At 49.5% G+C, this 21,510-nt stretch overlaps 1 long non-coding RNA gene and 3 other non-coding genes across 10 annotated transcripts; all 4 read right to left on the minus strand.

Moving 5' to 3' along the window:
• Nucleotides 1-6,318: 6,318 nt before the first annotated feature.
• Nucleotides 6,319-12,614, minus strand: LOC113605204 (uncharacterized). 7 transcript variants are annotated; one of them, XR_003427082.1, is made up of 7 exons: nt 12,492-12,589; nt 12,016-12,062; nt 10,688-10,841; nt 10,036-10,096; nt 8,787-8,857; nt 6,792-6,961; nt 6,319-6,705 (listed from the first exon to the last, which is right to left on the minus strand). It is a non-coding gene; the product is annotated as an uncharacterized LOC113605204 (long non-coding RNA). The 7 variants fall into 7 exon arrangements; XR_003427079.1 differs by lacking the exon at nt 12,016-12,062 and having other exon boundaries at nt 12,492-12,614; XR_003427078.1 differs by having other exon boundaries at nt 10,688-12,062; nt 12,492-12,611.
• LOC113605468 (small nucleolar RNA SNORA71) lies at nt 7,619-7,753 on the minus strand. The gene has a single exon (XR_003427234.1). It is a non-coding gene; the product is annotated as a small nucleolar RNA SNORA71 (small nucleolar RNA).
• LOC113605473 (small nucleolar RNA SNORA71) lies at nt 9,318-9,450 on the minus strand. Its single transcript, XR_003427238.1, has one exon. It is a non-coding gene; the product is annotated as a small nucleolar RNA SNORA71 (small nucleolar RNA).
• Nucleotides 11,236-11,369, minus strand: LOC113605471 (small nucleolar RNA SNORA71). The gene has a single exon (XR_003427236.1). It is a non-coding gene; the product is annotated as a small nucleolar RNA SNORA71 (small nucleolar RNA).
• Nucleotides 12,615-21,510: the final 8,896 nt, after the last annotated feature.

The following is a 21,510-nucleotide window of genomic DNA, read 5'->3' on the forward strand; positions in this document are numbered from 1 at the left end:
ATACTTAGCAGCCAAAAACAAAAACAAAAAACTGTCAAGGTCATGAAAAATAAGGAAAGACTGAGAAACTGTTGCAGATTGGAGGATATTAAGGAAACATAATGACTAAATGTAATGTGGTATTCTGGATTGGATCCTGGCACAGAAAATGGACATGAGTGGGGAAACTGGTGAAATCCAAACTGAACTTGGAGTTCAGTTAATGGTAAGGTACCAGTATTAACTTCTTAATTTTGACAAATGTGCTTATTAGGGGCACCTGGGTGAAGGATACATGGGAACTCTTTGTACTAGGTTTTAAACTTTTCTGCAAATCTAAAACTATCAAAATAAAAGGTTTATTTTTAAAAGTCATCTATTGTACTGTTCAAATTTTCTAGTAAAAATAAAGCAAGGGAAAAAATAAAGGCGGGGGGGAGGTTTCTGTCTCCACTTCTCCAAACACTTCTACTTTGGAGCCTTCTGAAGTCCCCAAGAGAAGGAAACAAACACAAAACTTAGCCATCTTCTTGATATGGTACAGAAGAACCTTCAAGAAATAATAACAAAGGTCAATAATTTAACAATGAGGTAGGGCATTTGCTATATCAAGAGTTTTCATACATCACTCTGTTTAATCTTCACCACATCCCTCTAAAGGAGGTAACTGGGGCCCAGACAGGTTGAAACTTGTCACCCAAGTTTCTGGTTGGGTTGGACCAGATCCGTGCGACTCCAAAGCTAGCGCTCTCCCAGCCACTCCAGGCTGCTGCCCTAATCCTCAATGGTGCATGCCATCCCCACTGGCTGTCTTAGAGCTCCTCCCTGCATCCCCCATGCTGCTTTTGCACGTGGACCACTCCTCCTTTGCCCAGTTAATTCTACTTCCTCCGGGATAACTTCTCTGACCCCCAAAGAGGTCAGGTGGCCCTGTTGAATCTCACAGCACCTGTCATTTGTCCTCCATAGCATTTCTTACAGTTTTTAATGATTTCTTCATTTGTGGGTTACTTGTTTATCATGATGGGACTGTGAGCTATCAACTGTCTATGTTCACTGGTGTGTGTTCCCAGTGCTTACTTAGCACAGAGGCTGGCACTTAGTAGGTGCTCAATTAACAAGTAGTAACTGACTGAATGAACGCACTCCCAGCACACTAAGGTTAACTCTAGGAGGTGCGGCTTATGCTGGGCAAGCACTACGGAACTTGGCATCCTGCCTCCAGTAGCTTCTGGAACATGATGCAGGGATTCCATCCGGCACACCTGATATATACCTGGCCCTGCTCTGCCAAGATGGGGAAGAGGGATTCCAGGGGATGGGGAACCCAGGCTGGAGGAGCTTCTGTACCAGATGCAGCAGCCTTCCTGTAAAGAAGGCATCCTTGCAACACTCTTCTTTCGTGGAATTAGCCTCGAACCCCTCATCATCTAGATCTGTGTGCTGTCCAATAAGGTAGCCACCAGCCACATGTGCTGTAAGCATAACCAACATGTGCTATAAGCATGAAATGTGCACTAGATTTCAAATATTTAGTTTGGGGGAAAAATATAAAACATCTCAATGATTTTTATATTAATTATATGTTGAAATGAAAATATTTTTTGATGTAGTGAATCAAATAAAACCATATTACTAAAATGTATTTCATCTGCTTTTTATTTCTTTAACGCAGCTAGTAGGAAAATTTTTCCTTTTTTTTTTGCGGTACGCGGGCCTCTCACTGTTGTGGCCTCTCCCGTTGCGGAGCACAGGCTCCGGACACACAGGCTCAACAGCCATGGCTCACGGGCCCAGCCACTCTGCGGCATGCGGGATCTTCCCGGACCTGAGCACGAACCTGTGTCCCCTGCATCGGCAGGTGGACTCTCTACCACTGCGCCACCAGGGAAGCCCGGAAAATTTTAAATTACATGTATGGGTTTATATTGGACAGTGCTGTTCTAGACTGTACACTCCATGAGGCCCCTCCTCAGCTTTGTTCAGGATTGTGTGCACAGCTTAGAGCAAGGCCCACACGTAGTGACTGTTCCATAAATATCTGGAAATAGAATTTATTATGTATATACCTGTATGTGATCCCCATGAGGGCAGATCCTGCTTCGCAGCACAGTGCCTGACAAATCTTTTTTGCATGGACAAATAAACCTTCATTCTCCCAGATGGCCGTTCTCCTGGCTTGATTATACTATACATAAAACTCCCACCAGCTGCCTCACCTCTGGTACCAGGCACCAACTTGCTGATAGGATCATAGCCCTTCTGACCCTAATCCTGGTTCTTGGGCCACCTCGGTCATACCCTGCCAAGGTTTTTTCAAGCTTAGGAGACCTAGGATGACTCCTGCCGCAGACACAGCCGTAATGAGATGCGCACTTGATACTTTGGCGTTGGCTGAAACATGCCTATCGTCTCTGTACATGTCAGGTTCACAAGTTCAGTCCTCAAGACTGGTGATCTAGATGGGGAGTATTTTAGGAAGACTGGATAATAGGCCATAATTTGAAACAGATGGAGGGAATAGTAAAATATCCTAATTTCCAGTTTCCCAGTACAAACAAGCATCTGACAGCCTCGTATGCTTGTGCTATTTATGAAATCAGCCTGCAACATTTTTCACTACTTGATACACCAGGAAATGGTAAGCCAGCTGAACCATTCATTGGAAGGGAGACAGGTCCCTTCATTTCTCTGAGCTTTGGTTTCCTCATTTATAAAATGGAGAATAATTAAGTCTACCTCACTGGTTGTTGTGAAGATTAAGTGAAGTAATTATATATACAGGCTCACTTAGTACAGTGCATGCAATTTAATAAAAGTTCAATCAATGGTAGGGATGATTAACACCAGCCCCACTGGGACGTCTGCAAATTTGCAAAGAAGTATTTACGGTGTCACGTTAATAGATGACTGATGAGTCTGTCATAATGACATTTTATATTTGTTCTTCATTTTAACTATCAAGCTAGACATGCTCACTGAATAAAAATAGCTGATGTGTACAGAGCACCCAGTGTGAGGCAGGTACTGTGTTATGCATTTAACAAGCATCATCTTATTTCATCATTACTATTCGTGGTAGGTCCTATTCTGATGGTCAAACTACAGAGCCAGAAACCGAGGCTCAAGGAGGCAAAAGAATGTGCTCCAGGCCCCACAGCAATTAAGGGACATCAGAATTCAACAGGCTCTTAAAGGTTTCTCTAGGTCGCTTCCTAATGCAGGCCGAGTTAGGTATCCTGGTGACATGCCAGTTGTAGTCATGGGGGCAGAGGGGCCTCAGTGAACTATTCCTGGTACCCATGGTCGAGGCCACCACTGGCTTCATCCCTCATCCTTCAATGCAGATTGAGCTCCTCGCCTGTGTCAGCCACTACACTGGTAAGTAATACCCTGTAGGCTGTTATGAGCAGAGACTCATTTAGCTCTCTCTACTAATGGTACAGTGATGGTGTATGTAACTTCTCTTAGAAAGAAAAGGAAGACGAGAATTTTGGTCACTTGGCCATGCTTGTAAGAATTCAGGGAAAACTGAACCCCAGGCCTTGTAGCAAGTGCTGCTCAGACTCCATAGCCAGGCCTTGTATAGCAGCACAAACATGGTTTGGAAATTGGAATCTCATCCTCTCCCTGTAAACATTCTAGAAATGGTTCTCTTGCCTACAACAGGAGCTCAATGCTCTGCACCTCTGGACTCTGCTGTTAAAGGGACTTAATTCTTCCATCTCTTCCTGGTTTTGTTCCTGCAACCAATCACTCAGGCTCTTGACACGCTAAGAACTCCCCAAGAGGAAAACACGCCTGGCTTGGTTAGCACTGTTCTTGGTCCTAGACCAGGTCATGGGTTAGGCCTGCCCATGGGTGATGGCACCGAGTCCACCGAGCTGTGGTCGGGGGGTGGGGCGAGGGGCTGCGCGCTGACAATACAGAGCCTGCCCTCCAGACGTGCACAGCCTGGCCTGACTAGCTAATCCCAACTTGATTAGGCTGCTGCCCTCACCACATGGCAGACGTTGCTAATTAGCCGTCGCCCTGAAGAGGCCTCAGAGGTGTCTCGTCCCCCCAGTTCCCTGGGCCTGGTATCCCAGAGGGAAGATTCCTCCCATCGCTGGTCCGTGCCGTGATGGAGACTGCACAGGCTGCCGTGAACGCCCAGAGGTGAGAGCTCCTCCCTCTACTCAAATCACACCTCCTAGGTGAGGCTTTCTCCATCTACAGATTCAAAGGCCACGCCCCCTGCTTGTCCCCAGACTTCCTGTCCTGTTTCTCTGCTTGACTATTTTTCTTCTCAGTTCTTCTCTAGCACACTAGACATTTCAGTACTTCGTTTATGGTATGTCCCTGTCCTCTAAAATGGAAGCAGCATAAAGGCAGGGGTTTTTGCTCTTTTGCCTTCTTTTATTGATCATTTCCTAGAATTGTGCCTACCCAAAATTGAACTTGATGTCAATGGAAGGAAGGGCAGGGGATCCAGTCTGGGTGGAGGTTTAGCAGTGAAGGCTTCCTACAGGAAGTGACACAAGCTGAGTCAGGCGAGCATCTGAAATGGAAGGGGCGTTCCAGGCACACAAAACGCAGGCCAGGAAAAGGGCAGCATGCTCAGGAACCTTATGTCGTAGCACGGCTGGGGCCTATGGTGCTTGTGGGGTGTGATGTGTGAGATGCGGGTGGACAGTAGACCATGGTCACAGGGGAGGGCCCTGCGTGTCTACCCTGGCGAGTGGGAAGCCTAAGCTGGGGCTGAGGGTCAGGTGGGTGAGGGTAGCAGAGGGCAGGGGAGGGCAGACTTAAGAGGCTGGGTCAGGGGCAAGCATCATTTATAATTTGAAAGTGAACAGGTTAACGACCAGGAAGCGCTGTCCTCTACTGAGTGCTACGTGCGGGGCAGGCAGGCAGGGTGGTGCAACCTGCACTTCTAATGCATTACTTCACCCACCCCCACCTCCAGTCATTATACCAGGATGCCACGGAAACAGGGCGAGGAATGAGTGATGCCTCCGGACCAGGCTGGCGAATTACGAAGGAAATTTTGGTGCCCTTGGGCCAAGCCACGGTCAGAGATCACACCTCCGTAGGCTTGTGACTCCCCTCCCCGCCCCCACTTCACCAACCACAGCACCTCGTGCCTCTCCCCTCTCCAGTGCTCCATCGCCGCCCCCTCCTACAGGACACAGACAAAATGGCACCAAGGACCCCCAGGCTATAGGATTGAGGTAGGGGGGGTCCAGAAAACCATGAAAGAATAAACAGAATAAAGGGGAGGGGAATGGGGCATAGACACTGGTACCAAAAGCTAACAGGAAGTTGCTTAGCAATGAGGGAACAGTTGGTGTTAAAGAAAGAGGGCTCCAAGTGTCGAGGCAACAACCAGCAGCAAAATCTCGCTGGAAAGGAAGGGGCTTTGGCTAAGTGGGCGGACATGTGCTCCTTTTTCACTAGAGGACTAGGGCCACGGTGGGATGAAACTGGCCCAGAGAGGAGTCAGAGCAGGTGGGGGTCCTTCAAGAGAGCAAATGGGAGACTTCACGTGGCCCTTGGGCAGGTACCGAGGAGAGGGGAACGGCAGAAACAAGGACCTCTGCTGCGGCTGCCCGGCAGCGTGGACCCTCCAGGCCCAAGAATGCCTCCCACTGACAGAAGCCAGCAATTTGCTGACCTCACAAAGGTGGGCCTGACCACCTGGTTTCTACCTCAGCCCCAGTCAAGGTGATTCAACGTCACTGGAAGGAATGGACAGCGAACTCCTCCTTTCTCACCAGGGCCTTTGGGAGAGTTCCCCTGTGTGGATGACACCTGAAAGGTGAGCAGAGTACCATGTACCCACAGGGTGGTGAAGCGCACCACTGCTGTTATTGTTACTGTACCAGTAACCCCAACACCTGGCCTTTGCCCACCACACCCCCAGAGTTCTCCCGAGGGCAGCTGTTCCTCATACATGCCTCTTCCAGCCCTGCTCCAAACCATCTCCCCAAATCCACCCCGTGTACTTTCACCCCCAGAGCCCAAGGCGCTCCTGCTTCCTCGAGGACTTCAGCCCCTGACTGTCTCTACATCCACCGCACCCTCATCCTCTCTTCCAAAGCCCTGGAGCAAACATTCCTCCGCCAACAATTCCCATCTCTGCTAAACCTGAGCCCCCAGAAGCACCTGGGATTATTCAACCCCATGTCAAGTCTCCATCCCATCCCCCATCCCTAGGTCAGGCCTCAGGAGTGTGCTAAGTGGAAAATCTCAATGACTGAAACCTGGAAGACCTGCCCCTGTGACCCACTGTCTCTATACCCAGCTGTGCACATGGAAGCAAGTATTAAAAAAAGAAAAAACCATAAAAGGCGGCAAGGCAGTTTCAAGATTTATTGAAGTGGGTTAGAGGACACGATGCCCAGCACAAAAGACTCCAATGGGAACTCTTGTTTCTAAAGTTACACCAGGAGCAGACAAGGGGACACGGAGGCCACTGGATGACCTGGTCCAGACGGAAGGAAAGCAGACTTCTGGGTCCACGGTGCTCTGTGGCACCTGCTGGGAAGGGCAGAGCCAGCTGAAGGTCTCCAGTTCTGAATCCCAAGTCCCCAGAGTCCCAGGACTTGCCCTCTGCCCCGCTCACAGGGACAAAGCCCTTCCATACCGTGCTAAGGCAACAGGAGAAGGAGGTCTGGTGATGATCGGCGGCAACACCCCTCTTCACTCTGCTACGCCAGCATCCGTGAACAGCCCCAGAACAACCTAAAGGAGGAAGTCACATGAGGCCGGCAGCTTGGAATTTGTATTTCAGAAACACAGGCCGACTTAGCCCCTCGGCAGTTACTCACCATGAGGAGGCCCTTCCAGGGGAGCTGGGACCCAGGTCACCATCCTGAGAGGCCAGAGCTTCCATCCCTGAGGCTTCCTCCAAGGCAGCACCGCAGAGTGACGAGGAGGCCACGGGGCAGGAGGTCAGGACCAGGGATAACTCTCCAACGTTACCTCGTCTTCCTTCAAGCTGACACGCGTGAGAGTGCCCCCAATTAGTCAGGCATGAGCTGCGGGCTTTTCACACTAAACCTGGCTCAAAAAGGAATCTCAAAACTCCCAGAGAAGAGTCAAAATGAACAGTCTTTAAAAAATGGGCCTTCTCATGGCGACAGAGCAAATGTAGTAACTGGCAGAGATGGCTGGAGAGCTAGCTCTCAGGAGCTCTTCCCACTCGGCCCTACCCCTGTGGCAGGAGCGGGGACCGCCACCCCAGCAGCTGTCCCCCGCACTGTCATTACTGCCTGTACACCGGACTCCCAGGTGCTCATGCTCACCCCAGCCTCAAATCGTCCTCGTGTTCCTCCCTTCCCCCGAAGACCTTCCTATGGCCTATCACATCCCACTCCTTCAAAGGCCAGGTCCGCCACCTCCAACAAGCTGCTTCCCTTTGAAAATCGTACAGCAACGACTATACACCACCCAACATCGTGCTTATTCATTACGTATAATTCATCCTGGTTCCTTACACCCGTAAAGTATCTAAACCTGACACAGACGTAGCCTGGCTCTGCTAACAGGAGGCCAAGCTGAGACAGGCCAAGCTCGGAAGTCTCTTGTCACTGCCTGTCACACAGCAGCCCCCAGTGCCTGAGGGCTGGAAAGCACGGGCTGGAGAGAAGAGGAGTGTGTGAAAGCGCCAGCATTTGAAAGGGACAGGTGTGGACCCTCCAAACACGGGAAATTGCTTTCCACAATTCCTCTCCCTGCATTATCAACGACCAGAGCACAGACAGCCCATGGCCACCTTTTGAATGCAGGTGCGTACAAGGCAGAGAGAGCTCCAGGAAGAGAAGGGAGTGCCAGTGGCCTATACGGTAGACTGAGTCTGGGAAAACCACCCAGCCAAGCACAGGACCCACGGAGCGGCCATTCTTTCCTGCAAAAGCCCAACACGAACCTTCTCCCAAGGGGAATCAAAGAAAAGTCACTTTGGGGCTTCCCTGGTGGCGCAGTGGTTAAGAATCTGCCTGTCAATGCAAGGGACACAGGTTTGAGCGCTGGCCGGGGAAGATCCCACATGCCACGGAGCAACTAAGCCCATGTGCCACAACTACTGAGCCTGCGCTCTAGAGCCCACAACCCACAACTACTGAAGCGTGTGCGCCTAGAGCCCATGCTCCGCAACAAGAGAAGCCACGACAAGAAGAAGCCTGCGCACCACAACGAAGGGTAGCCCCTGCTCACTGCAACTAGAGGAAGCCCGCACACAGCAACAAAGACCCAACACAGCCAAAAATAAATTAAAAAAAAAAAAGCACAGTAAAAAATCCACTCAAAAAAAAAAAAGAGAAGTCACTTTGGACAAAAATGGGAAAATATTGCAGTTGGAAATTACAGAAATCATGTGGTCTTAAGAACCACAAAGTCACCTCTAACACAGCTTTGGTTTTTCAAATGAAGAAAACAAGGTTCTGAACAGGACACTGACTAAACCAGCAGCAGAAGGGGATTCAAAGCCAGGGGAGGAATCTCTGATGCCCAGGTCCACCCATTTTCCATCACAACATCCTTCTGCCCACACTCCAGGGAAGGACAGATACCCCACAACTCTCACTGCCCCAGTGGAACTCTAGAGGCTCCACCCCTGCAGCAGCCACTGCAGACAGTGAAGGGCCAGATGTGGTCCAGGATGCCCAGAGCTGGGGTGGTGAGCAGGCCTGGGGACTCGTGGATGCTGCCTTCAGCTCACCTCTCGGCTCCCCTACATCTTCACCCAAAGCCCCTGGGAACACACACACACGACTACCGGATCAGAGGACCCAACACTCCAGAGAATGGACCAGAGATCTTACCTCAAGGACACTGGGGTCTAGACCACTCCTGATGACAACTTCCATGACACCTCTGCACACAGTGGACGCATCTGCAACAGACAAGAAGCCACGGATGAGCACCCGCCTCGTCCCTGCTCACAGCAGAGCACGTCAGGCACCAGGAAAGGACTTAGTGCAAGAGTTACCAGACAGTAAACGTTCTGCAGATGTTGGCTGTTATTATTTCCTGAACAGACACACTATTTCCTCATTAAAAAACAGTAGTTAACTCTAAAAAGGGAGACAGTGGATGGCCTATGGCAGGGTGGCCAACGCTGACCAATGTGTAATTGACCAGTGAAGGCGGAAAAGGACGCCATTGCCAGGTTTAGGGAACGTGCCATGGCCGACTGATAGCAACTGGGCATCAAGGGGAACTTAAGCAGCACACAGGGCCTGGTTCCCAACAGCAGGGGCAGGAAGCGAATGCCCCAACGACGACACTAATGCACGCATGATAGACCCCAAGGCCCTGGAGGCCTGAGGTGTGGCACGGAAGAAGCAGGAGTGTGTGGGAAAGCTCCCGGAACTGCAGGGTGAGGATGTCAACCCTCCAAATGCAGGACAACCCTACCATGTTTCCTCTGCCTGCACTACCAAAATGCAGGCCCCAGGCAGCCCGTGATCACTTCCAAGTGCAGGGGCAGGAAAGGACAGAGGGCTTGCTGAAAAGCGAGGCCAACGGCAGAGGCCTGGAGCAGTCGGCCTAACAGAGCACAAGGACCCAGTATTTGCTTCTAATCCTGCAAAAAAGCCTTCCACGTGGCCCAGAAGGGAGAGACAAAGGGAGAACACCTCTGAAAGAAAAGTGACAGAGTTCTTAGGTTGTAAAAGACAGGGACTAGGTGATCTGAGGACAAATGGCCTCATTGTAGTCCTGCTTTATGGAGGATGAAACCAGCAATAAGAGAAGGTCCCAAAGTTAGGAGGAGGCAGAGAAGTGACAGACACCTGGGTACAGGTGGGCATACCGAAATCCTTTCCCTGCCTCCGTTCACACATTCTGCCGCCAACATTACAAACAGTCTGAGGAAGGGCTCCCCAGGGGCTCTCAGAAACAAGCACGTAAAGAGGAACCAGGTGTGTTCCCAAAGGCCCCAGACAGGGTAACGCTGAGGGCCGGGTCGAAGCCACTCTCGTCTCTCCTCTAGCTGCTTCCAGGACCACGCGGGACCTGCCTGTACCTTGAGGGAGGCAAAGCCCCAGATCTCCAGGGAACAGAGCTCACCTCAGCAGCACGTGGTCCAGCCGCTTCTTGACAGGATGGGGACACATCTCCAGGGTCTCCTCTGCAACAGTCGAGAAGCCCTGGATGAGTGACCTAGATCCCACCTGGCCACAGCACGTCCTGGGAAGCCCAGGCCGAGTACGTGCATAGCGGCCACTTCACAAGCATGGGCTGCTGTTACCACCCACGAGCCACGCCACCACTCATGAACAGGACGGAAGTTATAACTCCACATGGGACAACAGCTCATCTGCATCTGAGGCAGAGGCCTTTTCAGATCATCTTTTGTGCAAACTCTAATGACACTGTACAGTTTCTGGAAGCTGGATCTTGAACAGGATAAAAGTCCAGGACAGGTCTGGGAGCGTGCAGCACCTGACAGGCCGTGCCTGGTCTGGTCTGGCCTTGACCCGGGGGTGGGGTAGGAGGGGTAAAGGCACCTCAGGCTGCCTGCGGAGGTGAGGTCTGGTGTCTATTGAAGCCTTGTCCAAGTGCAATACTGCTCTGGTTCCTGCCACCATAACCGCAGGCCATGGGGAAAGTCTCCCCTGGTGGACTGGGCTCCATCTCATGCCAAGGGACCTCCAAGGGATAAATACTGGTCAATAGGAAGAACAATTCCAAGAAAAGGAAACACAGGAAGTGCCCCCACCTCTCCCCTGGCTGGGTCACAAGCAGTCTTCCCCTGATTCTCCATGACATGATGGGCCACGCCACCTCACCGGGATGCGTCTGTCCTTTCCTTCTTTCCTGCTGGGCAGTTGTTGCACAGTTGCTGAGCACCGGACACCTGCCAGGCACTGGGGCTGCGGAGAGGCAAAACTCACACACTGACCTTGAGATCAGAGCAGAGAGGCAAAAAAACAAGAAAACCAACGATTTCCATGAAGTATGATTAGTGCCCTCATCCCACATCAAGCCACTTCCCACACTACATCACACCAGGAAACATGCTTGACTAAGGACCTGGAAAGGGGAGAGAGGGGAGGCAGACCTGGCTTCCTGGAGGGAAGCCCTTGGTGAAAATTACCCGAACGGTGGCTCCACCGCCAGCCCACAGCTCCTTAGACACAGCCCATGCTTTATCTTCCTTTTTTAAAAGCTTCTCTGCAACTAGCACTGGGCCTCGCATAGGGAACACTCAGTAAGCTGCACACCAGGGGCCAGGAAGCATGTGTAAAGGCGGCGGGAGGACGGCCGAGTGGGACAGCTCCAGAGTTGGGAAGGGACAGGAGTGAACCCTCCAAACACGGGGAAACGCTTTCAGCAACTCCTCTGCCGGCACTACCAGGGACCAGGGCACGGGCAGCCCATGATCACTTCCGAATGCAGGGGCAACAAAGGGCAGAAGAAGAGCCAGGCAGAGGAGCCCGTGTCAGCAGCCGGCTCTCCGCCCAGGCACGGGAAAGCTGCCCAGCCAAGCCCGGGACCCCAACACTATCCTCACTTCATGGAAAGACTCCATCTCCCCTCATCAACAGAGGCCACAGGAAGACCAACTTCTCGTAAAAATGCCTCAAGTACTCCTCCACCCACAAAATACCAACTAAGTACCTACTAACCACTTGCCAGGCACTGGGGGTTCAAAGACACAGACCAGGCCTCTGCTCTCCCGACTGCTTGCTGTTTCCCCCCTGGAAGGAAAGGAAAGCTCAGGAGAATGGAGTAACTCACCCGAGGTTCCACGGCTAACGAGGGGCTGCGTCAGCATCTGAACTCAGGCCTTTCTGGCCCCCAAACCCAGCCCCACTCTCCTGCACAAGGCTTTGCAAGACAGTTCCCAGAACCCCCCTGAGCCCAGGGACCACCCCCTCTGCCGCATGGCAGGAAGGCCACGGCCCCCAGTTCAAGGCCCTCAGGAGCAGCACTTGCCCAAGGGACTGGGGCGCCCTCACTTTAAAGCTCAAACACCCGTTTGTTAAAAGGAGGTTTCAACACTTTCCCTTAAAGCTTATTAGGGGGAAATGGGCTAACGCTCACCAGAGTATTTGACCGGTAACCGACGAGCGGCTTTGGGGCCTGAAACGCTGGAGTCGGAGGTGATGGGCAGTGAATCAGGGGTTCTGGCGCCCGTCGGGCCAGGTTCACACGGGCTCTGCACGACCCCCTGCAGGACCTCGGGCCCACACGTCACCCGACCTGTCTCTCGACATCAGCGGGCACAAGTCTCCCCACGGGGCGGGTGAGGCCAGGGGACCTGACGCTCCGAACCGGCGCCGGCCGGTGGCGCGGTGACCCGAGGCCTCTTTGTCTAGGACACGAGTCCCGAAAGGTCCACACGCAGCGGAGGGGACGAGCTCAGAACAGGGAGCGAACAAGGGCTCCGAGGTGACCTGCGGCTGGAGCTCCCCCCATCTCGGGCCTCAGTTTCCCCTCCTGTCGGGGGCGGGGAGACGGAGCACCGGCCTTGGAGGCCGCCGGGGGTCCCTGGGCAGCGCGACCTCGCAATGACTCACCCAGGGCGCCGGGACTGTCGGCTGCAGGTCATAGGGGACGACGAGAGAAGATGCTGCACGGTTCCCGGCGACTAGGCCGTAAGACGCAGCTTCCAGCGGTTGAGCGCCAGCGGAAATGCAGTTGAGGTGCGGGATGCAGCCTAGAGCGGCAGCTCCCAGGGCGGAACCCGCGCAAGCGGTTCTTTCGCGCCCCCTTGTGGATTAGAACGGAAACTCTGACCTGCCAAGTCTCCAAGCATCCTTTCCTCTTCCCAACCGCCAATCTGAATATTAAATAGCTAGGACATCTGTAGTTTTGACCTGTCTACTCCTTCTCCCTGATTTTCTTGTGGCATTCACTTTTCCTGTTGAATTCAGTCTTGTTGGGAATATCAATTATGGTGTCTTGCCCTCTCCTGAGAAATGTTTGGGCGTGAGACCCAAGCTGGGAAAATTATACTTTCTTCCTTAATTACGTATCTCAAGTGTGAGAGAAGGGATCCTAAAGGAGCTTGGAGGCTAGTTGTGGAGCTATGAGTGGAGTCATACTTCAATTTACAAACTAAGGTGGTTTCTTGTAGGCGGTGTACCTTAGCAGGGTTTTGAAGGACTCAAACAGAAAGGGGGAATGGGAAGATGTTCAGAAAAGGGAGGAAAAGGAAGACGCACAAGCTGATGTGGTGGAAGGGATGGGGGAGTGGATACATGTGTTTGGATGTGAACAAGTTAGAAACTGGATAGAGCATCTCATTGCATGGCCTGTAATAGATGAATCTTTAAATGTTACAAGAGAAGAAAGAAATTCTCATTGTTGCAATGGGAGAGGCACTCACTTGATTCTGAAATGTAAGAAAAAGTCCATGTGTCTCAGTTTGCTCTTGTTTTCTGAGGGCTTAAAAAAATGAGGAAAAGGACAATTGAAATGATTCAAATAAAGTAAAATCAATAAAACAATGAGTAGAAACCAAAATGGCAGAAAATGAGCCTAACCATATTTAGAGCAACATAGCCAAACAACTTTAGGAATGGGAAAAGGGGCTGTGTACAGTCAGCAGAGGGTAAAAAGCTAGAGAACAATATGTTTGACTTTTTGCCCATAAAATTTTAAATTTAGGTAAAATGAACGCATTCCTGGAATATATTTAACAGAATTGCCTTAAGGAAAAATAGAAAACCTAAATAATTTCATAACACTTAAAAAAATTGAATCAGTTAATCTTCCCACAAAGAAAACATCATACCCAGGTGTCTTTTTCTAATATAAATTTATTTATTTATTATTATTATTTTTAATTAATTTATTTTATCGATTTATTTTTTTGGCTGCATTGGATCTTCGTTGCTGTGTGCGGGCTTTCTCTAGTTGTGGCGAGCAGGGGCTATTCTTCATTGCAGTGTGTGGGCTTCTCATTGTGGTGGCTTCTTTCGTTGCAGAGTACAGGCTCTAGGCGCGCAGGCTTCAGTAGTTGCAGCGTGCAGGCTTCAGTAGTTGCAGCACGCAGGCTCAGTAGTTGTGGCTCACGGGCTTAGTTGTTTGTCCTCATGAAGCTTGTGGGAAAATTCCCCCAAAGTGTTGCCCTTTAAAGATATTCCCAAGAGTCTTCATTAGAAGGGCCCACCATTTAAGGATTAGAATGGAGATTTTTGAACCCCTCCCTTCAGGATGGTAGAACGTAGGGTGACTCTGCTGGACGAGAGAAGGATGTGCTAGGAAAACATCAAGTGTTTTCTATGTTCAGCCAAGTATCCCTAACATCTCTGCTTTTCAGCCAGAGTCTATGATGTGAATGGCACATCCGTGAGTTGGGCAGTACACAACCTGCACAACCATATGTGGCAATCCTGCCTACCTACAGTGGAAGATGTATGGAGATGTACTTCAGGGCAAATGTAGCATATGTCTCCCCCACCCCATATACAAGAAACGGAGTAAATGTGAAGCCAGAAATCCACACACACAGAGAGGGGGAGATGCAGGACAGAGAGTACTGGTGGAATTTCAGTCCCTGGTGTTTGTCATCTTGGAAGCCCAGTTCCACCTCTGCCTTTCCTTTTGTTCAGTTACATAAGCTTTCTAAGAATGTAATTCTTTTTTTTTTTTTTAGCATAAGTTAAGTTTCTGTCACTAACACTCCTGGCTAAATGCCCAAGTCTTTTCCTTAACTTATCCTAAATGGCCAGTTATTAAGGGATTCCATCACTGGGGGTGGGGGTGGGGAGTTGGCATTGCACGAGGCACTGCGTGCTTATCTCAGATGACTTTCCCATCTACGACACTGGCCTACCTAACTGATTCCAGCAAACAGGGCAGCATGCTGAGGTCTTGAAATAAATGTGTTACGACAACCTTTGCTCTTGGCATTCAGATAACAGTCCATGATCAGTGACTTGTCCCTATTTGTCAGTCAGCAGTGTGTCTGCAGACGTTAAAAACAAAACAAAACTGCAGTGCACTCTCTGCAAGCTCCGGAAGGGATGGATGTTTCAAGTGGGTCTTTTGCCAGAAGGGGGTGTGTTGGGGACCTACCCAGGCAGGAGTAGGCTGGTGATTAGGTCTGCCTGGACCAAGGCTCTTTCAGGAGTGGACACAGGGGGCTTAAGGAGGCTGTAGGGGGAGGAAGAGCCACCAGCCACTTGGAGCCACTGGTCATCAAGACAGAACAGTAGCAGCAAAAAGGGGTCAGGGGCACTGCTGAGCCAATGAACCTTCTATTCATTCATTCAATACATGGTAAATAAGCGCTTCCGCTCTATGGGGCACTATGCTGGTGGGTGTGTCCAACAGATGTCAACAACAGCCTGATTGGCAGGAAATTGAGAAAGGAACAACAAAAACTACCACCTAAATAATTCCCAAAACAACTGTTCGAATGATTTTTCCCCATAAAGGCACTGGAAAAGCTATACCACTTTTCCAATACTGTTTTTTGTTTTTGTATAATGACTGGAGGCAAAGGGATGAATGAAAGAAGTCTATTGTGTCTGCCTTCCTCCAAGCTTATAGTCTAATAATCCACTAATAGCAAAGAAGTTCTGTCCCATAAATGCAAGCATGGCTTTCGATTGGGAAGTCTAGTAGTTTATCACATTAAGAGGTCAAAAGTATAGTAAATATCACAGAATTTGGAGGAAGACAGATATGATGGATTAAGTTATGTAACCCCAAAAGGTGTTATGTTGAAGTCCTAACACCTGGTACCTGGGAATGTGACCTGATGTGGAAATAGTATTTGCAGATGTAACTAAGATGTAAGTTAAGATGAGGTCATGTTGCAGGAGGAAGGACCATTAATCCAACATGACTGGTGTCCTTATAAGTGAGGAGAAAGACACCCCAGGAGAATGCCAGAGATTGGAGTGACACAGCTGCAGGATTGATGGACACCACCAAGCACTAGGAAAAGGAAGACTCCCACCCAGAGTTTTAGAGGGAGCATGGCCCTGCTGACATGTTGATTTCAGACTTCTAACCTCCAGAATAGTGAGAGAATAAATTTCTCTTTTAAGCCACCCAGTTTGCGGTAATTTCTTATGGCAGCCCTAGGAAACGAATTCAATAGACATACTTGAAATTTTTCTCTACCACGTTTTACACATTAGCAAGCTACTTAATCCTTCTGAACCCCAAGTTTTCAACTTCAAAGTAGATAAAACATGCAAAATGTTGCCACTATGGAAAATAGGATGGTGGTTGCTCAAAAAATTAAAAACAGAATTGCCATAGGATCCAACAATTCCACGTATCCTCGAAACAAATGAACGCAGGGTCTTAAAGGGATATTTGTCCACCCATGTGCATGGCAGTACTATTCACGATAGCCAGAAGGTACAAGCTACTCAACCGTCCATTGATGGATGAACAGATAAACAAAATGTGGTCTCTACATACAATGGAATGTTATTCAGCCTTAAAAAGGGAGGGAATTCTGACAAATGCTACAACATGGATGAACCTGAATAATATTACGTTAAGTAAAATAAGCCAGTTATAAAAGGACAAATACTACATGATTCCACTTATATGAGGTACCCAGAGTAGTCAGATTCAGAGACAGAAAGTAGAATGGTGGTGGTCAGGGGCTGGAGATAGTGGGGAATAGGGAGTTAGTGTTTAATAGGTACAGCGTTTCAGCTTGAAAGATGAAAAGAGTTCTGGGGATTGATTGTACAATGATGTGAATGTACCTGACACTACTGAACTGAGTATTTAAAAATGACTGGGGCTTTGCTGGTGGTGCAGTGGTTAAGAATCCGCCTGCCAATGCAGGGGACACGGGTTCGAGCACTGGTCCAGGGAGACCCCACGTGCCGCGGAGCAACTAAGCCTGTGCACCACGACTACTGAGCCTGCACTCTAGAGCCCATGCTCCGCAACAAGAGAAGCCACCGCCATGAGAAGCCTGCGCACCACAATGAAGAGTAGCCCCCGTTCGCCGCAACTAGGGAAAGCCCACATGCAGCAATGAAGACCCAATGCAGCCAAACATAAAGAAATAAAATAAAAATGATTAAGATGGTAAATTTTATGTTATGTGTACTTTACAATTCAAAAATTTTAAATTAGGTAAAATAATGCATTGAAATACATGAACACCATAAGGGCTTTTTTTTTTAGCTTTTGGCTCATCGTCAGCTAGTAGTACATTCTAGCTGTCACCATCATCATCATGATTATCATAATTTGATAAAAATTACTATTCATTCATAACTTTGAGTCTTAGAATTCTAAAAAAAGAATATACATCATAAACCATCAGTCAATATCACATGTAATGGTGAAATCATAGAAGAATTCTTCTATTTTTATTCTAGAAGTCCCAGAAAAGTAGTCAGGGATGTCTGCTGCCCTTGGCGAGGACAACCCAAGGTCTTAAGAGTAAAGAATTGATATAGTCTGCTAGCATGGTGAGAGATACTGATCCAAAGTCAAATATTGTTATCCCGGAAGGCCCAGGTATTCAGGCAAGAAAGTTCATGATTCTCAAGCCAGGAAAGCTTACGTATAATTAGCCAGTTATTTAGTTAGCAAAGGAGGTCCAAAGTTGTTGTTCAGGGAAACCCAAGTTAATTAGCTAAGGCCATCCAGATTCATTAGTCAAGAAGGTTGTTTTCAAGGATTGTCCACTGCAGATAGAAGGAAAGTCTGATGTCACCGGCCAAGGTTATCAGTCTTTCGCTTGGACTCCGGTCCCCAAGGGCCCAGCCCTGCCTGTTTGGGAAGGGAACGGGCCACCTCTTCTCCTGTCTGTCTGCATGGCAGAGGCCTGAGCCATTTAGACTTTCACTGAGCCAACATTGACCCCCCTCTCCGGAACCAGGGGCCTTCAGCCCAGGACAAAAATGAAGCAGAAGCAGAACTAGTGACAAAGAGGCTGTGGGGGTCAGAGGACCAGCGAGGGGACACAGGGAGGAGGGGATGCTGACACCTCGGTGGGAACTGACCCTGGTGGGGAGACCCTCTGTCTCACCTCAGTGTGTCTGAGCATCCAGTGAGGGCCTGGGGGCTGCTGGAGGCTCCCAAACAGACCCAGACCCAGGCCATGGGGCAGCAGAGGCCCTGGGTGGCTGGACTGGCCAAAGCTACCAATGGGCCTCAGTCCCAGCCAGCAGGAGCCCAAGCCTATTCCTCCCGAAAGATGCAGTAACAGATAATCAGTAAGACGGCAAGGAGGAAGATGAACAGAATAAGCAAGACCGCCAGCATGCTGATCATTCTTAGTGCAGGGACAGGGCTTGGAGATCCTGCAGGGCTCACCGGGCCAGCTGCTGGCTTCCAGCCTAGACCCTGGGCATCACCTCCTTCGGACAATCTGTCCAGCCAGCCGAGACCCCATCTCCCCATCCTGCCCATCTCCAGGCTCCAGGAATCTCTCAGCCACTGTGAGGTCACAAACTCCAAGAATGCTGACCTCCCAGCCACAGCCCAATCCTTTATAAGTGTGACCAGTATGTTGAAAGAGGGACTTTTGGTATGTCATCATAAAAACATTTTTTTTTGCCTGTCTCTTTAAACTTTCTAAGTGGAAGTATCTTTTCACTGCCCCTAGAAAAATATCAGGCAGTCGTCATCAGTCTTCTGATCATTCTTAAGTAACAAGTCTTGTATTACTAAAAATGGGGAACATAGTTTTCATTCAATTATTTTAAATGTCTGTCTCATGTATCAATCGTGTTTTCAATGATCATTGATAGGTCAGACTTCTCTGCTCTCCACCAACTGGCGCCAAGCACAGGGTGGGTTGCTGTCTGCTGGGAGGGGATGGGAACTTTCTCCCCTTACTTATCCAAATGTGTTTCTCTTCACCAGGTTTCTGCTCACTCTCCCCAGCCCACCCCCACTCCCAGTACCTCCAGGATCAGGATCAGATGGAATGACTAGTGAGATGGGGGAACATTTCTCTCCAGGCTGGTCATGAAATTAATGCTGAGCATTCTCCCTCAGCCCCTGTTTCAGGGGTTCTTCAGAGACCCCCCTCCTGGTGCCCTTCGACTGTACCCCCAGTGATGTGAACAGGCCCTCTTCTTGGGGTCCCCTCCCCCTAGCAGGCTCCCTGTAGGGCAGAACCTCTTGGGCAGCGCACGAACCCGCGTCCCCTGCATCGGTAGGCGGACTCTCAACCACTGCGCCACCAGGGAAGCCCGACAATGAACTTTTGACTGAGGAGTGGGTTGGGCACGGGTCACCTGTGCTCCCCGATTCCAGGTGACACTTATCAAGCTCCCATGTGTTCCTGCTGAAGCTCCTGGTATGAGGATCACCAGAGAAAGGGGAAATTCCTCCTACTCTCCCTCTTGGGGGCAAGGTGGGGGGAATATTTTAAGACACAGAGTCCATAATTCCCTCTCTTTTTCATGTCTAACACTGTACTGTTAAGACCCTCAAATTAGAAGAGAGAATTGAGTCACAAGTAACCATTTTCCAGTTATTTTCTTCCTAAATTCTGCACCTGGTCCAATGTCTTCTTTAGAAGGCCGCTGCCATGATAGCAGGTGGAACCTTCAAAAACTGCCAAGACTGAACCACCTTTTACCTACCACAACTGTGATTCGTTGTTGTTCCACTGTTCATTCCACTATCTTGGTGCCTCCTTGGTGCTTGGGCTGAAATGTCCATTTTAATATCCTGTTACACTAACAGCAAACATCAACCATGCCTCTTAGATGCCCAGCCTTCTCTAGGCACTGGGGATGCAGAAATGAACCAGCCTAGATCCCCTCCCTAGCATCATGGGTGCACAGGGTACAGGAGATCATCTAGGTTGGAATTGTGGCTCTGCCCCTTCCCAGCTTTTAGAAGGCACCTTTCCCTTAATCTCCAGCTCAGAACAACGAGGCTCCCAACCTGAGTGTTGCAGGAGGCCCAGACCCTCCTAGGATGTTCCAGGCTCATGGGTGGTGGGGGCCTGTGGCAGGGACATGCTCTCAGCCTCCTGCTTGCTGCTCTTCTCCTCTGGCTCTGAAGAGCTGATCAAAGCCAGATGGCCTTAGACGTGTTCTGATATACAGCAGCCACCAGGCACATGCAGCCACATGTGGCACAGAGCACTGGAAATGTAGCCAGTCCCAACTGCAATGCACTGTCAGTATAAAACAAGCACTGAGTCCAAAGACTTTGAACAAAGGAAAAGAAATCATAAATATCTTATTAATAAGTTAAAAATATTGATTACACACTGAAATGTAATATTTTGGTTATCTTGGGTTAAATAAAATATACTATTAAAATTAATTTCACCTTTTTGGGTACCTTTTTATTTTTTTTTAATTTATTTTTATTTTTTTTTGCGGTACGCGGGCCTCTCAGTGTTGTGGCCTCTCCCGTTGCGGAGCACCGGCTCCAGACGCGTAGGCTCAGTGGCCATGGCTCACGGGCCCAGCCACTCCGCGGCATGTGGGATCTTCCCAGATCGGGGCACGAACCTGCGTCCCCTGCATCGGCAGGCGGACTCTCAACCACTGCGCCACCAGGGAAGCCTTATTTATTTATTTTTTTAAATTTTTAAAAAAAATTTTGGCCATACCTCATGTGGCATGTGGGATCTTAGTTCCCTAACCAGGGATGGAACTTGTGCCCCCTGCAGTGGAAGCATGGAGTCTTAACTACTGGATTGCCAGGGAAGTCCCTAAATTTTTTATCTTTAATTTATTTATTTTTATTGCAGTAGAATTGATTTACAATGTTGTGTTAATTTCTGCTGTACAGCAAAGTGAATCAGTTATGCACATATATACGTTGTTTTTTATAGTCTTTTCCATTATGGTTTATCCTAGGATATTGAATATAGTTCGCTGTGCTGTGCAGTAGGACCTTGTTGTTTATATGTTCTGTACATTTGGTACCTTTTTAATGTGGCTCCTGGAAGGTTTAAAATTACACATGCGGCCGGCCGGCATTATGTTTCTACTGGAGAGTGCTGCCTTAGGCTCTTCAAATACAGCACCCTCTCTCTGCCTCATAAATAATGTCACGGTGTCCTCACAGTGACAGAAGCCCTGGGCTTTCTCAGAAATACCAAAGTATAGCAACTACCGCGCTTGGCCATCTGCTCTGTGCTGTGTTCTCGGTGTGCATTGTTTCACTTAATTCTCACAGCAGCACTGTTGGGGGAGGGAGGACTAAGACTCTGCCCATTACCAGAAAAGGAAAACTAAGGCTGGGCAAAGTTAGGTCACTTAGCCAAAGCCACAGGGAGAGTAAGGGCAAGAGCAGGAGGCAGCAGAGGACACTGGGGCTGTGTGCACACCTGACCCCTTTGTCCAGTATCCTTCCAGCCACAGCATCCCATGGCCCCTCCTCATCACGGAGATCCCCAATGTTCTCACAGTGTTAGAATCCCACAGGCTCCTCTCAGGTACAGAAGATGGAGTGTTCTCACCCTCAGAGGCCCCCCACCCCATTTCCTTCTCCGCCGCATCGGTCAGGCCTGGATTTCCACATTGTGCTGACTTCGTGAAGCGCCAGGAATCTGAAGTGGGGAGATGCTTGCTCGGACACAAGCGTGGGCTGTTTGCACTTCAGAATGTGGATCAAGTTAGTGGC

Source organism: Aethalodelphis obliquidens, unplaced genomic scaffold (genome assembly GCF_003676395.1).
Source record: "Aethalodelphis obliquidens isolate GAN/ISIS:26980383/991018 unplaced genomic scaffold, ASM367639v1 scaffold42, whole genome shotgun sequence".
Taxonomy (NCBI): domain Eukaryota; kingdom Metazoa; phylum Chordata; class Mammalia; order Artiodactyla; family Delphinidae; genus Aethalodelphis; species Aethalodelphis obliquidens.